Source organism: Ahaetulla prasina, chromosome 12 (assembly GCF_028640845.1).
Source record: "Ahaetulla prasina isolate Xishuangbanna chromosome 12, ASM2864084v1, whole genome shotgun sequence".
Classification (NCBI taxonomy): Eukaryota; Metazoa; Chordata; class Lepidosauria; order Squamata; family Colubridae; genus Ahaetulla; species Ahaetulla prasina.
The window spans coordinates 5,545,113-5,560,638 of record NC_080550.1 but is presented as its reverse complement, the minus strand read 5'-3'; the positions used below and the strand labels follow the sequence as shown (position 1 = coordinate 5,560,638).

The 15,526-nt window shown below is 45.5% G+C and overlaps 1 protein-coding gene and 1 long non-coding RNA gene across 3 annotated transcripts in view; one reads left to right on the top strand and one right to left on the bottom strand.

Annotated features, from left to right (window-relative positions):
• The window catches only part of FTO (FTO alpha-ketoglutarate dependent dioxygenase), a 219,338-nt gene that overhangs the window by 83,511 nt on the left and 120,301 nt on the right, over positions 1 to 15,526 (top strand). The window lies entirely within an intron of this gene.
• LOC131184158 (uncharacterized) overlaps positions 7,702 to 15,526 on the bottom strand; it is a 61,485-nt gene continuing 53,660 nt past the window's right edge. Inside the window, exon 3 of the long non-coding RNA XR_009151930.1 lies at positions 7,702 to 7,927. This is a non-coding gene — a long non-coding RNA (uncharacterized LOC131184158). The remainder of the gene's footprint in view (positions 7,928 to 15,526) is intronic.

The following is a 15,526-nucleotide window of genomic DNA, read 5'->3' as shown; positions in this document are numbered from 1 at the left end:
GCGCATAAGTTTCGTTCACGTTACGTAAGTGAAACTAAATGGTGCTATAGTGCGACCGCAAACAAAAGAGCCTCGTCCCAGAATAGCTCGCGCATCTCCCCCCACACTACCCAGCTGTAACAGACAAGCAGAGCGGGTAGCCGGTGCACCACCACCCCCAAACCCAATCCACGATGCGCGACAGGCGTGGGCAGACGACGATACACGGCGCATTACTGTAGAACCGGTTGGCGGTTAGAAAATTTTACTACTAACAGAGATACAAAAGCGGGCAGTAGGTATAAAAAGGTTGAGTACCCCTGGTTTATATCAAACAGGCAGTCCACGGCCTCGTTGAGGTCCCACTAAAAACAAAAATCGAGTTGCCTTTTTGCTTCTTCTCATCTTTTTTTCTCATTCCTACATTGAACAGGGCAGGCGCGTTTTGTTCGAACTTTGGGTGGAGAAAAGGCACAAGGCAGGGAGGTGGTGATGGAGGAGAAGAGCCCAGCAAACACACACACACACACACACACACACACACACACACAGAGCAGTCCTTTCTTCGCAGGAAGGTCTAAAAGGCGAAGGCTTATCTCTGCTTCTGCCGGGGCAAGGGTGCTGCACTCTGTCTCCTGAAAGATTTCTGGAAGGGGAGAGAAACCTGGTCAGTTTCACAGTCTTTTCTCGGGGCCTCTCTGGACTGTTGACAGGTGGTTCGCCTGAATATTAATATGCTCTCCATCACCAAAAGCTGTTGCATACCCGAAGGAGGGGAAAAATTGTAATCAGCTTTCAGCTTTTTCTAGCAAGTGGTGGTCAATTCCACTGGGGTGATAATGTTTGTGCACTTGATTTGATTTTCTTGGGGGGGGGGGCAGGTTGGTACAGACCCTCTCTCCATCTCTCTCTCTCTCTCTCTCTCTCTCTCTCCATCTCTCTCTCACACTCCATCTCTGTCTCTGTCTCTTTCTCTCTCTCTCTGTCTCTCTGTCTCTCTCTTTCTCTTTCTCTCTTTCTCCCCATCTCTCTCTGTCTGTCTCTTTCTCTCTCTCTGTTTCTCTCTCCATCTCTCTCTCTCTCTCCATCTCTCTATCTCTGTCTCTTTCTCTCTCTCTCTCTCTCATTCCATCTCTGTCTCTGTCTCTGTCCCTCTCTCCATCTCTCTCTCACTCCATCTCTCTATCTCTGTCTCTCTCTCTTTCTCTCTCTCTCTCATTCTATGTCTCTCTCTCTCTCGCTCCATCTCTCTCTGTGTCTGTCTCTTTCTCTCTCTCTGTCTCTCTCTCCATCTCTCGCTCTCACTCCATCTCTCCCTGTCTCTCTCTTTCTCTCTCTGTGTGTCTCTTGCTCCATCTCTCTCTCACACTCCATCTCTCTCTCTATCTCCATCTCTCTCTTTCTCTTTCTCCTATACTATTTCAGACAAGTAACTGTCCAGTCTCTTCTTAAAAACCTCCAGTGATAGAACACCCACAACCTCTGAATGCAAGCCTTTCCACTGGTTAATTGTCCTCACTTTTAGGAAGCTTCTCTTCCATTCCAGGTTGCTTCTCTCCTTGATGAGTTTCCATCCATCACATCACATCTCAAGGATGTCACATGACCCAGGGTCACCGGGAGCATCATAAATGCGAGTCAGTTGCCAAGTGTCTGAATTTTGAACATTTGACTGTGGGATGCAACAGTCACATCAGGTGGTATTCAGCTGGTTCAGACTGGTCCAGGCGAACCTGTGCGGCGACTGTGGATGGGCCCAGATGGGCCCGCCCTGCCCACCCGCCTGGATGTAATGCCGTCCTGTTTAGCCATGTTTTCAAGGCCAGGTGCATACGCGGAAGGCGTGCACCAGCAAACTGCATGCACAGAGGGCCGGGGGCACACACGGAAGCTCCGCACAGTGTGCAGAAGGCCGGGGGCATGTGTGTGCGCCGGCGAACCATGTGAAACCCACCCCTGATTTATACGTGTGAAGAATGACCATAAATCACTATTTATCAGTGCCATGAGGACTTCGAACCGTCACTAAATGAATGTTTGTGAGTCAAGAAACACATGTATCGGCATCTACGTTTTTAACACGCTTGGGGTACGTGTTAGAGAGACTCATTTTAATCCACGTATAGAAGCTTCTTTGATTGATGTGACCAACCTTAGTCTAGTAGCAACCTTCAGACAAAGCCAAGTGCATATGTTCAGTTATCATCCCACCTGACAGAGGACATGTCGGGTCCTGCAGAACCTTACACATACCTTTAAGTCTGCTCTGACTTTTGTTTTGGTTTTTTTTTAAGATTCCCTGAAACACAAAACAAATTGCAATATTTCATGAGGTTGGAACAAAGCCAGAAGGATTCGAGGAGGGAGGCTACACCCCGACTTTTATTACCTGTGGTTTGTTGATGGAGGGAACTGCTCAGTGCGGTTGATAAACAATGGTATCCTGGTATTCAGACAGTGGCTTAGACCGAGCTATTCAGCCAGGTTAAAATGAAGAAAGCTGGTTATGTTTAAAGTGCTTGTAAACCAGGGGTGAAATGGAAAATTTGTTACTACTAATTCTGTGGGTGTGGCTTGGTGGGGGGATGGTAATGTGACTGGCTGGGCGTGGCCAATTTTTTTTTTACTTTTAAAAGCATTTTTTCTACAATCTCTTCCTTCTTTTTTTCATCACCAATCTCTTTCCACTTATGACTGTATGGCTGTAACTTTTTGTTGCTATCATTAAGGGTTAAAATTGCAACCTATTACCATCATAACATAACATAACATCAGAGTTGGAAGGGACCTTGGAGGCCTTCTAGTCCAACCCCCTGCCCAGGCAGGAAACCCTACACCATCTCAGTCAGATGGTTATCATTTGTGTTGTAAATGTTGTACCTTTGATGAAGGTTTTTTTTCTTTTTCTTTTATGTACACTGAGAACATATGCACCAAAACAAATTCCTTGTGCGTCCAATCATACTTGGCCAATAAATTCTATTCTATTCTATTCTATTCTATTCTATTCTATTCTATTCTATTCTATTCTATTCTATTCTATTCTATTCTATTCTATTCTATTCTATTCTTCCTTCCTTCCTTCCTTCCTTCCTTCCTTCCTTCCTTCCTTCCTTCTGTTCTGCCTGCCTGCCTGCCTGCCTGCCTGCCATGGTGCCACAGTTGCTAGAATGCAATATTGTAGGCTAACTCTGTCCACTGCCAGGAGTTCAATCCTGACTGGCTCAAGGTTGACTCAGCCTTCCATCCTTCCCAAGTCAATAAAATAAGGACCCAGATTATTTGGGGCAATATGCTGACTCTGTAAACCACCTGGAGAGGATTATAAAAGCACGGCAAAGCAGTACATAAGTCTAAATGCCATTGCTATTGCTATTAATCATATAACAGTGGGAATTCCTTTGTTACAGAGGAAGAAACTTCTAAACATGTCTACTTTAACTTCCATCCAACATGAAAAATGACCATTTGAGGTTCTAACAAAGCTGTGCTCAACTTCCAAAGACTTGGGCTTTCAAAATTTTCATTCGGCGTAGTATATTTTGGGTGGGTGTCCAGTTTGGGAGAAAGGGACGGAGAAAACAAACATGTTCTGTCTACTTTTTTCATTTGTTCTTGTTTAATTCTCCTCAACCACTGAATTGACAATTGAGAAGGACTGCGTACCATGTTTCCCCGAAAATAAGACCTTGTCTTATATTTTTTTGAACCCCGAAATAAGTGCTTGGCCTTATTTTCAGGGAGGTCTTAGTATTTTGGGGCACGTGGAGGAAACTAGAGGAAATGGCAGGGACCGGCTGCACGTGTGTTTAAATATTTTTGGGGAGGGCTTATTTTCAGGTGGGGGGGCTTATTTTAGTGCATGCGCTCAAAAGCCCGATTGGGCTTATTATCCGGGGATGTCTTATTTTAGGGGAAACGGGATAGCTATTTCATTGTTGGCACGGAAAGTTGGCAGTCAGAACTGATATAATAATACTAATGAAAAAATAACGAATACCTTAAGCAATTTGAAACTGGGGGAAGCAGGGGAGTTAATTGAAAGGTCAAAATGAGGCTGGCAAGTCACCCAGCGTTCCTGAGTGCTTATCTTGACATCTTCTTCCAAACTGCTAGAGAAACTTGAATCACGATAGGTGTGGATCTGATTGATTGACGCCGGAAAGCAGTTTCTTCCAAAGGCGCATTCCATTGAAAGCAACATGGCATGAATGGATGTGTGTCTCAAGCGGGCTGCAGAAAGGGACAAAGCTGTGAATGATGCCTTAGGTTTAGGGTTGTTCTAGCAATGACAACCTCATAGGTTTCAAATTTCACAGGAAGTTAAGCACTAGAGGTGGCATTTGGGTGGCTGCCACAAGGAAGACAGGGGTGGGTGGGTGGGTGTCAAGCTATTCTCTAAAGCACCTGAAGGCAGGACAAGAAGCAACGGATGGAAACGAATCAAGGAGAGAAGCAACCTAGAACTAAGGAGAAATTTCCTAACAGTGAGAACAATTAAGCAGTGCTCCGACATTGGAGGCTTTTAAGAAGAGATTGGACAATTGTTTGCCTGAAATGGTATAGGACCCTGATGGTGAACCTATGGCACGCGTGCCCAAAGGGGCATGCGAAGCCATGTTGCTCGACCTGCATGGCCTCCCCTGTTTGTATTTCTGGCACACATGCGTGTGCAACAATCAGCTGTCCATGCGGCAGTGCCAAAAACTGGTGTGCACATGCGCGCCGGCCAGCGGATTGTCAGGTGTGCATGAACACCAGAACCGGGAAGATTGGCTTTTCCAGAGCACGATCCCTTAGCACGGTGCTGCCAAAAACAAGCACACACGACGATCAGCCGTCCTTCGCGCATGGAGCACTGCTGAAAACCAGAGTGCACATGCACGCCGTCCAGCTGATTGCCCGGCGCGCATGCGTGCTAGAACCCACAAGTTTGGCTTTTCCAGAATGCGGCCCTGACGAGCGCGCGTGAGCACACGCGACATTTTTTCGGCACTCAGTGCTGAAAAGGTTTGCCATCACTGGTGAGTGATGCTTGAGTGATGTTTCAGTTCGCTACACTGCTTGAGTAGATGGTTGGCTAGATGGTTGCAGGGGTCTCCAACCTTGGCAATTTTAAGACTTGTGGACTTCAATTCCCAGAATTCCTCAGCCAGCAAAGCAAAGCTGGCTGAGGAACTCTGGGAGTTGAAGTCCACAAGTCTTAAAGTTGCCCAGGTTGGAGACCCCTGCTTTAGAACAATGTTTCTCAACCATGGCAACTTGAAGATGTGTGGAATTCAAGTCTCAACATTTCCTCAGACAGCATATGAAGAACGATTACAGGAACTGGGCATGGCTGGTCTAGTGAAGAGAAGGATCAGGGGAGATATGATAGCCATGTTTCACCAATCAAGGGTGAAATCTACTTACCTCTGGGAATTGAAGTCCACAAGTGTTAAAGTTGCCAAGGTTAGAGACCCCTGGGCTAGAGGACCTCCAAGATCCCTTCCGACTCTGTTAGTCTGTTCTTCTCTTTTGAGATTTTCTATTTGAACAGGGACATGTTTTCAGTGCCAGCATGCAGAATACAGGTTAAGTTGCACGAGCCAGTTTGAGTAACTTGTAAATCATGCCCACATGGGATCAGATATATTTTTTTTAAAAAGGAGGGGGGGGGGTGAAATCCCCAACGTCCTATAACCTTTATTGCTTTAGCCCAAGAGAGGCAGGGATCTATTCTCCAAATGGATGGAGACATAATACATATTAATGACATGTAGATAGAATAAAATAAATTCTGCTGGTGCCTTTCATTCAAAGGTTTGTAGGTATTGTATTCTGAATAAGGCATAAGCTTGAGAAAGACGTTAGGCAGCTGGAGAAAATGTGCATGAATTTAAATATTAAGCTGTCCTTCATAATGTCAGGGAAGAATCAGCTCTGTAAAACTAGTTTGTTTGAGCATTTCTTTTTCTAGTGTTTTCCATGCGGTCAGGCGCTTACCGTTTCCTTGCAATTTGTTCGATTATTTATGGGCAGCGGAGTGCTTCGGATTCCGTTCCAAAATGATGCTTTGGGAGGGAGGTGGGAGGAAGATAGCACTTAGCAATAGCACTTAGACTTATCTACCACTTCACAGTGCTTTACAGCTCTCTCTCAGTGGTTTACAGAGCCAGCATCTTGCTCCCAACAATTTGGGTCCTCATTTACGGACCTCGACTGGACGGAACGCTGAGTCAACCTTGAGCCAGTCGTGATCGAACTCCTGGCAGTTGGCAGAGTTAGCCTGCAATACTGATTTCTAACTACTGCACAGGAAGGGTGGGGGGAGGGAGGGAGGGAGGGAGGAAGGAAGGAAGGAAGGAAGGAAGGAAGGAAGGGGAAAAGAGCAAAGCAATACTAATAGCACTTAGACTTACATACCGCTTCACAGTGCCCTACAGCCCTCTCTAAGCGGTTTACAGAGTCAGCCTCTTGCCCCCAACAATCTGGGTCCTCATTTTACTGACCTCAGAAGGATGGAAGGCTGAGTCAACTTTGAGCCTGGTGAGATTTGAACTGCCCAATTGCAGGCAGCCAGCGGTCAGTAGAAGTAGCCTGCAGTACTTCACTCTAACCACTGCGCCGCCACGGCTCTTAGATTGAACATATCTCCAGTTAATGAATGCAGCTGCTTCTTTTTCTACGATCAGGCAGTAGCTGCGAAGTTAGCGGTGCAATTGTGGTGGAATCGCCAGCTAGAGCAAGGGAGGGTAAGAATCAAGAGAGTAGCTAGAGTACCTGTGTGCTTACCGTCCCTGTCCTAATATTCCTTTTTTAACTTACTCTTTTCATGTATCCAAATTAAGTTTATACTTTTACCTGTTATCTTATATATGCTTGACAAAATAAATAAAAAAATAAAATGTGGCTCAGTCTGTGGCTCAGACTGCTAATACAGTCTGTTATTAACAGCAGCTGCCTGCAATTACTGCAGTTCTAGTCCCACCAGGCCCAAGGTTGACTCAGCCTTCCATCCTTTATAAGGTAGGTAAAATGAGGACCCAGATTGTTGGGGACAATAAGTTGACTTTGTATATAAATATACAAATAGGATGAAGACTATTGCTAACATAGTGTAAGCTGCCCTGAGTCTTCGGAGAAGGGCGGGAGATAAATGCAAATAAAAAAAATAAAATAAAGATGGTATTCGAGCAATGCCGATCTTATCTTTACCCACATTTTCCTTTCCATTTCTTTTGTATTTAGTTCTAAGTCACTTTCTTCAGTGCCGTTGTAAACTTTGAACGGTCGCTAAGCGAACGACCTGGATTTTTAATACCCACAAATGGTTATCCTTTTGAAGACCTGCTGTAAATCCTTGCTATTTTTTCTTTTAAAAAAACCCAACTAAAAACAACGCCTCGCACTTTATCAAAGAATGGCCGTTTTAAACTTTCCTTTGTTGCTTCTCTGGCAGAGCAAGATTTTTTTTTTCTTCTTCCTAACCAAACCAGATGATTTTTCAGATCTTATTTCCCGCCCACCCCCCCCCACCTTTTTTTTTTTTTTAAACAGAGAAAAACGAACTTCTAGGAATGCTATTGATGCTGCAGTTAAGCGTAGAGACCTTCTGAATTTCTGAGTCCGACACAATAAACATCAGGAAACTCAATTGGCCTAATATAGTCTTCATTTCAAATAGAGAAAGGTGGGGGTGGGTGGGTAAAAGTGAAATATGAGACTATTTCCACCGGGCATGCTGTAAATCTTACAAAATACACAGGCTTTCTCGTTCGGCAGAACATCAAAGCAAGGTGGCCCAGAGGATTAGAATATATTTGGAATCGTAGTTTGATGAGCAAAACTTCCATTCGGATATTTATTATGCATGGCTCGGCTTTCCCTTTCTTCTATTGCTTTATTTTCTTTTTCTTTTCTTTTTTTCTTCTTCTTTTGTTCTGTTTATCCACAGCGTCTTTTCTTCCTGCAGCAACAGAGGAGGAAGTATCGGTTTCACAAAAGCCCCAAAGAGAATGGGATGGGGTTTTTGGTGTTTTTTATTATTATTATTTTTTATTTTTCCCTCCCAAAGTCCGGTTGTAAGCCCACGTGGCAGAAACAAACTTTCCTTTTATTGCATTTGTTCCCCGAGGAGCGGAATTTCTTCCCCACCTCCCCTACTTTTCAAAAAGCTTCCCACAAACGCTTTTTATTTATGAAGGAGTTACAATGAGTTAGGAGGGCCGTGGGATATCAGACAAGTCAAGGAGAAGTTGGGCTTGAGAAGTGCCAATGGGATCCTTTTGGGGCTCCCTCAGATCTTCTGCTGGAGGGTTTCCTACAAATTTTGAGGTCCTGGAAGAGAGAGGCGAGGAAGGAATGAAAGGGGTGCTGAGTCACATCATTGCTGGAATTTTATGCTTGGGGTTTTATTTATTTATTTATTTTGTCAATCACATAGAATAGAATAGAATAGAATAGAATAGAATAGAATAGAATAGAATAGAATAGAATAGAATAGAATAGAATAGAATAGAACAGAACAGAATAGAATAGAATAGAATAGAATAGAATAGATTTTTTTATTGGCCAAGTGTGATTGGACACACAAGGAATTTGTCTTGGTGCATACGCTCTCAGTGTACATAAAAGAAAAGATACCTTCATCAAGGTACAATATTTACAACACAAATGATGGTCAATATATCAATATAAATCATTAGGTTTACCAGCAACAAAGTTACAGTCATAGAGTCATAAGTGGAAAGAGATTGGTGATGGGAACGATGGGAAGATTAATATAAAATAGCAGGTAAAAGTATAAACGTAATTTGGATACATGAAAAGAGTAAGTAAAAAAAGGAATATTAGGACAGGGACGGTAGGCACACTGGTGCGCTTATGCACGCCCCTTACAGACCTCTTAAGAATGGGGTGAGGTCAGTGATGGGATTCAAGTAATTTAACAACCGGTTCTCTGCCCTAATGATTTCTTCTAACAACCAGTTTTTCAAACTGCTCAGAAAGTTAACAACCGGTTCTCCCGAAGTGGTGCGAACTGGCTGAATCCCACCACTGGGTGAGGTCTACAGTAGATAGTCTAAGGTAAGACACATCTATTTATCTGCGCAGGACTGGACTAGATTTTTAAATTTGAATTGGTTTTAATGGGGATTTTATTATGTGTATTGCTATTTTTAATTATTTGGCCATATGTAATAAGTTTTTTAATGGATGTTTTATTTTGTATTTATATGTATATTTTATCTGGCTGTGAACCGCCCTGAGTCCCTAGGGAGATAGGGCGGTATAAAATACAAAAAATAAAATAAAATAAAATAAAATAAATAAAAGGTTTGGGGGTTTGGGGAAGAAACCATAGAGTCTGGTAGTGCATTCCAGGCATTGACAACTCTATTATTGAAGTCATATTTTCTGCAATCGAGTTTGGAGCGGTTTACCTTGAGTCTGTATCTATTATTTGGTCGAGTATTGTTGTGGTTGAAGCTGAAGTAGTCACTGACAGGTAGGACATTGTGGTCGATAATTTTATGTACTATACTTAGGTCCAACTGAAGTCTGCGTAGTTCTAAGTTGTCTAAGGCCAAAATTTGGAGTCTGGTGGCATAAGATATTTTATTTCGAGCAGAGGAATGAAGGACTCTTCTTGTGAAATATCTCTGGTTTGTTTGTTTATCTCCTGCCTTTATTATTTTTATGAAGAAACTCAAGGTGGCAACACACCATCCTCCTCCTATTTTCCCCACAACAAATAACCCTATGTGATGGGTTGGACTGAGAGAAAATGATTGGCCCAAAGTCATCCAGATGGCTTTTATGACTAAGGTGGGACTAGAACTCACCATCTCCTGGTGATTTGCCAGAAGTCACCCAGATGGCTTTCGTGGCTGAGACTAGAACTCACCCTCTCCTGGTGTTTCACCCAAAGTCAGCCTTACATACCTTAAGACAGGACTAGAACTCACAATATCCTGGTGATTAGCCCATAGTCACCTAATCGGCTTCCATGCCTAAAGCAGGACTAGAACTCTGACCCGGCGCAGGTCCCAAACGGCTCCTTGGTTCTCCGAGGAGCTGAGGGGGATGAAGCGCCAGAGAAGACGCCTGGAGAGTTCTTGGAGGTCTAGCCGTTCCGAGGCTGATCGGACACTAGTGAAGTCCTATACTAGGACTTACCTAGTGGCATTGAGGGATGCGAGGCGTTGCTACGCCTCCTCCCTCATTGCGTCGGCAGATAACCGCCCAGCCGCCCTGTTTCGGGTGACTCGTTCCCTCCTTCACCAGGGGGAGCGGGATGACCCGTTGCAGGGACGTGCTGAGGAGTTTAACGGTTATCTATACGATAAAATCGTTCAGCTCCGGGACGGCCTGGACCAAAATTGCAGTGACTCAGGGGAGGCGTCCGAGGGTGGTCTTGGTGATATTTTATGGGATGAGTTTGACCCTGTGGCTCCCGAGGACATGGACAGGTTGTTGGGTAGGTTGAATGCCACCACATGTTTACTGGACCCGTGCCCCTCCTGGTTGGTGCTGGCCACCCAGGAGGTGACACGAGGCTGGCTCAGGCAATTACGAGTGCTTCCTTGGTGGAGGAGTCTTCCGGCCGCCTTGAAAGAGGCGGTGGTGAGACCCTCCTCAAGAAGCCTGCCTTGACCCGCTGTTTTAAGCAACTATCGTCCGGTCTCCAACCTTCGCCACGGCGAAGGTTGTAGAGAGTATGGTGGCATATCAGTTTCCTTACACCTGGATGAAACTGTCTATCTAGACCTGCTCCAGTCCGGTTTCCGCCCGGTTACAGCACTGAGACGGCTTTGGTCGCGTTGGTGGATGATCTCTGGAGGGCCAGGGATAGGGGTTGTTCCTCTGCCCTGGTCCTATTAGACCTCTCAGCGGCTTTTGATACCATCGACCATGGTATCCTGCTGCGCCGGTTGGAGGGATTGGGAGTGGGAGGCACCGTTTATCGGTGGTTCCCCCCCTATCTCTCCGATCGGCCGCAGACGGTGTTGACGGGGGGGCAGAGGTCGGCTCCGAGGCACCTCACTTGTGGGGTGCCGCAGGGGTCGATTCTCTCGCCCCCCTTGTTCAACATCTGTATGAAGCCGCTGGGTGAGATCATCAGTGGCTTCGTGTGAGGTACCAGCTGTACGCTGATGACACCCAGCTGTACTTTTCCACACCGGGCCACCCCAATGAAGCTATCAAGTGCTGTCCCGTGTCTGGAAGCCGACGGGTCTGGATGGGGAGAAACAGGCTCAGGCTCAATCCTCCAAGACAGAGTGGCTGTGGATGCCGGCATCCCGGTACAGTCAGCTGCAGCCGCGGCTGTCTGTTGGGGGCGAGTCATTGGCCCCAATGGAGAGGGTGCGCAACTTGGGCGTCCTCCTGGATGAACGGCTGTCCTTTGAAGATCATTTGGCGGCCGTCTCCAGGAGAGCTTTTTACCAGGTTCGCCTGGTGCGCCAGTTGCGCCCCTTTCTAGACCGGGATGGCCTATGCACGGTCACTCACGCCTCGTGCCGTCTCGCCTAGATTACTGCAATGCTCTCTACATGGGGCTCCCCTTGAAGGGCATCCGGAGACTACAGTTAGTCCAGAATGCGGCTGCGCGGGTGATAGAAGGAGCCCCTCGTGGCTCCTGGGTGACACCTATCCTGCGCAGACTGCACTGGCTACCTGTGGCCTTCCGGGTGCGCTTCAAGGTGTTGGGGCTCACCTTTAAAGCCCCCCATGGCATAGGGCCGGGCTATTTACGGGACCGCCTTCTGCTACCGAATACCTCTCACCGACCCGTGCGCTCTCACAGAGAGGGACTCCTCAGGGTGCCGTCAGCTAGGCAGTGTCGTCTGGCGGCACCCAGGGGGAGGGCCTTCTCTGCGGGGGCTCCCGCCCTCTGGAACGAGCTCCCCCCAGGACTTCGCCAACTCTCGGACCTTAGAACCTTCCGTCGTGAACTTAAAACACACTTATTCAGGTGCGCAGGACTGGATTAGATTTTTAGCTTTTAAATTTTAAATTTTAAACTTTATACTGATTTTAATCGGTTTTATTATTTTTAGTTCAATTGGCCGGTTAAATATTTCATTTTAAAATTATTTTAAATTCATTGTCTATCTATGTATTTTAATATGGCTGTACACCGCCCTGAGTCCTTCGGGAGAAGGGCGGTCTAGAAATTTGATTAATAAATAAAATAAATAAATAAAAACTCACAGTTTCTAGCCTGACGCCTTAATCAGTAGACCAAACTGGCTCTTAGCATGTTCCCTGTTAAGCATGCAAAGCTTCACAGAACTCCTCAAATTATTCTCTTGAACATCCCTCATGGTTTTAAAAGGGGGCAACTTTCATACCCTTCTTATTCGTGTTCACAACCCGGGCAAAGCAAACCTTGGCCTTTCCTTTTCTTCATTATATCTCCCCACCATCTTCCTTCTCCCTTGCCATTTTCGAAGAAATGTGCAAGAACGGCATCAAAGTAGAACAGGGGTGTCAAACTCAAGGCCCGAGGGCCAGAACCGGGCGGGGGTGGTGGTGGTGCTTAGATCTGGTTCGCGAGGCTGCCCTGGAAACAGCAAAGGACTGGCCTGCAGTGCCTCTGCCAGCGAAAACGGAGCTCGGGAGGCCCCTACCCAGCAGGGCCCCCATCTTTGCTGGCAGAGGGCTAGCAAAACCAACTAAAAACAAAAGGAGAAGTGTTTCCCCTTTTGCATTTGAGCATCCAAGAAGGGACAGGAAAGGAGAAAGGGGGAAAAAAAGGAAAGACAAAGAAAAAGAAAGGAAGATGGGAAGAGAGCAAGGAAGGAAAAATAAGGAAAGAGGGGAAGGAAGAAGAAAGGAGAAGGAAGAGGGAAGGAAAAAGAAGAGAAGGAAGGAAGGAAGGAAGGAAGGAAAGAAGGAAGGAAGGAAGGAAGGAAGGAAGGAGATTATAATGAGAGTGAGGGAGGGTCTGAGGGAAGTCCTGCTTTAACACTCGGGCCACCACAGGTGCCCCCTCCCCCCGACAGGAGTGATGTCAAGCTGGCTACGCCCACCCTGGCCACCCCCCAACTGCCCCTCCCCCCAAAGGTCAAACGCAACCTTGACGAGGCCCTCAATGGAATCGAGTTTGACAACCCTGAAAGTAGAAAATCGGGTGGCAATATTTGCAATGCGACATCGTCCCTTCTAGTCCTTTTGTTTTTGGGTGTTTTTCGTTTTAAATAAAAAACTGTAAAAAACGTGCAAAACGTGTTGGAGGTTTATACCCCCTTCTCCTTTTAGAGGTCAGACGGGATGAAACGCCAACAGCTGTTGGGCAAACAGCCTGGATGGTTTTTAATTGTCTCCTTTTTTCTCGAGCAGCAGTCATTCTTGTCGAGATTGTCAAGGGTACCATATTTTAAGGTCGCACGCTACAGCAGGGCTACCGTATACATTGGGACCTTTCGTTTTTTAATTCATGAGTATCCAAAGAGGGGTGCGGGCAGGATGCGAGACGAGAGGGTTCACAAGCTTTAAATAACTTATTGTGTTAGAAAAAGGGACAAAAGAGAGTATATTTTTTTTGTCCCTGTCCTAGGAGTCCATGAGCCTTGGTCTTGTATGCTTCGTGGCAAGTTGATTGATTTGCTAGGGGAAAAGTGTCTTTGTATCCCATGGTTGATCTTTTGACCTGGAAGATATTTTACTGACCTTAACTCTTTTCTTTTCTTTTCTTTTCTTTTCTTTTCTTTTCTTTTCTTTTCTTTTCTTTTCTTTTCTTTCTTTCTTTCTTTCTTTCTTTCTTTCTTTCTTTCTTTCTTTCTTTCTTTCTTTCTTTCTTTCTTTCTTTCTTCCTTCCTTCCTTTCCTTTCCTTTCTTTCTTCCTTTCCTTCCATCTTTCTTTCCTTCCTTCCTCTTTCTTTCCTTCCTTCCTTCCTTCCTTCCTTCCTTCCTTCCTTCCTTCCTTCCTTCCTTCCTTCCTTCCTCTTTCTTCCTTCCTCCCTCCCTTCCTTCTTAAAACCAGATGTACCATTCAACAGAAATGTTAAGGAGAAGAATGGTCACACTATTGTCTAGCTAGCCGGAACAAGTAGAATGAACACCCTGTTGAAAGGCTGACATCGTAAAAAATAAAACTTTTTAATAAAAAAAATAAAAAAATAAAACTTTTTTATAAAAAAAAAAAGAGAGAGAAAGGCTGACATCGTCCACAAATTACTGCAGTTGACAATTTCTGTTGTGAAATTGAGAAGCGGTTCCACCATCGGTAGGGTTTTTTTTTTCTTTCTTTCTTTCCATATCTCCATCCTTGGTAGAGCTGAATTGCGGTCCCCACTTTGATAGAAGAAGCGCTGTGTAAATGCTTCGTATGGAAGAAATAAATATATTTTCCTTCAGGAGATATAGAAGAATTGATCCTCTTGCTTGGGGGGCGGGCTTAGCAAACCCACTTTCAAACTGACATTGGTATCTGCCATAAACTTCCCATTGTGCCTTGGGATTCTTCTGCAGTACAACCAGGAGACCATTAAACTACTTCTGGCACCCAGTCTATTTTTCTCTATGGTGTTTATGTCTGCCATTCTGAACAGTAACCCGTTTCAACTAGTATTTAATACTTTAGACCAGGGGTCTCCAACCTTGGCAACTTTAAGACTTGTGGACTTCAACTCCCAGAATTCCTCAGCCAGCAAAGCAAAGTTGGCTGAGGAACTCTGGGAGTTGAAGTCCACAAGTCTTAAAGTTGCCCAGGTTGGAGACCCCTGCTTTAGAACAATGTTTCTCAACCATGGCAACTTGAAGATGTGTGGAATTCAAGTCTCAAAATTTCCTCAGACAGCATATGAAGAACGATTACAGGAACTGGGCATGGCTGGTCTAGTGAAGAGAAGGACCAGGGGAGATATGATAACCATGTTTCACCAATCAAGGGTGAAATCTACTTACCTTCCTTACCGGTCCAGAAGTACACATGCTGGCTTCAATCGCGTGCACATGTGCATTACATGCATGTGCAGACCTGTGCATGCGCAAAACCTTCTGCACATGCGCAGAAGGTAAAAAAACCACAGGAAGTAATGACACTCGGGCAGATGGGAGAAGCTTTGCTCTGCCATCGCTACCGAATTACCGAACTACCGGCCACAATCGCTACCGGATTACGCGATCCGGTCCGATCCGGGAGCATTTCACCTCTGCTTCCAATATTTGAAGAGCTGCCACAGAGAGGAAGGGGGTCAAGCTGTTTTCCAAAGCACCCGAAGGCCAGATAAGGAACAATGGATGGAAACTGAAAGAGGAGAGATTCAACCTGGAAATAAGGAGAAATTTCCCGACGGTGAAGATAATCAACTGATGGAACAGAAGTTGCCTTGAGAAGTTGTGGGAGCTTCATCACTGGAGGCTTTCAAGAAGGGACCGGACTGCCATCTGTCAGAAATGGTGTAGGGTCTCCTGCTTGGGCAGGGGTGGGTGCGTGGGTTGGACTAGATGACCTACAAGGTCCCTTCCAACTCTGTTATTCTGTAAGCCATCTTCAAGTTGCCGTGGTTGAGAAACACTGTTTTAGACCTTTCCAAGGCATTCCATATTATATGGT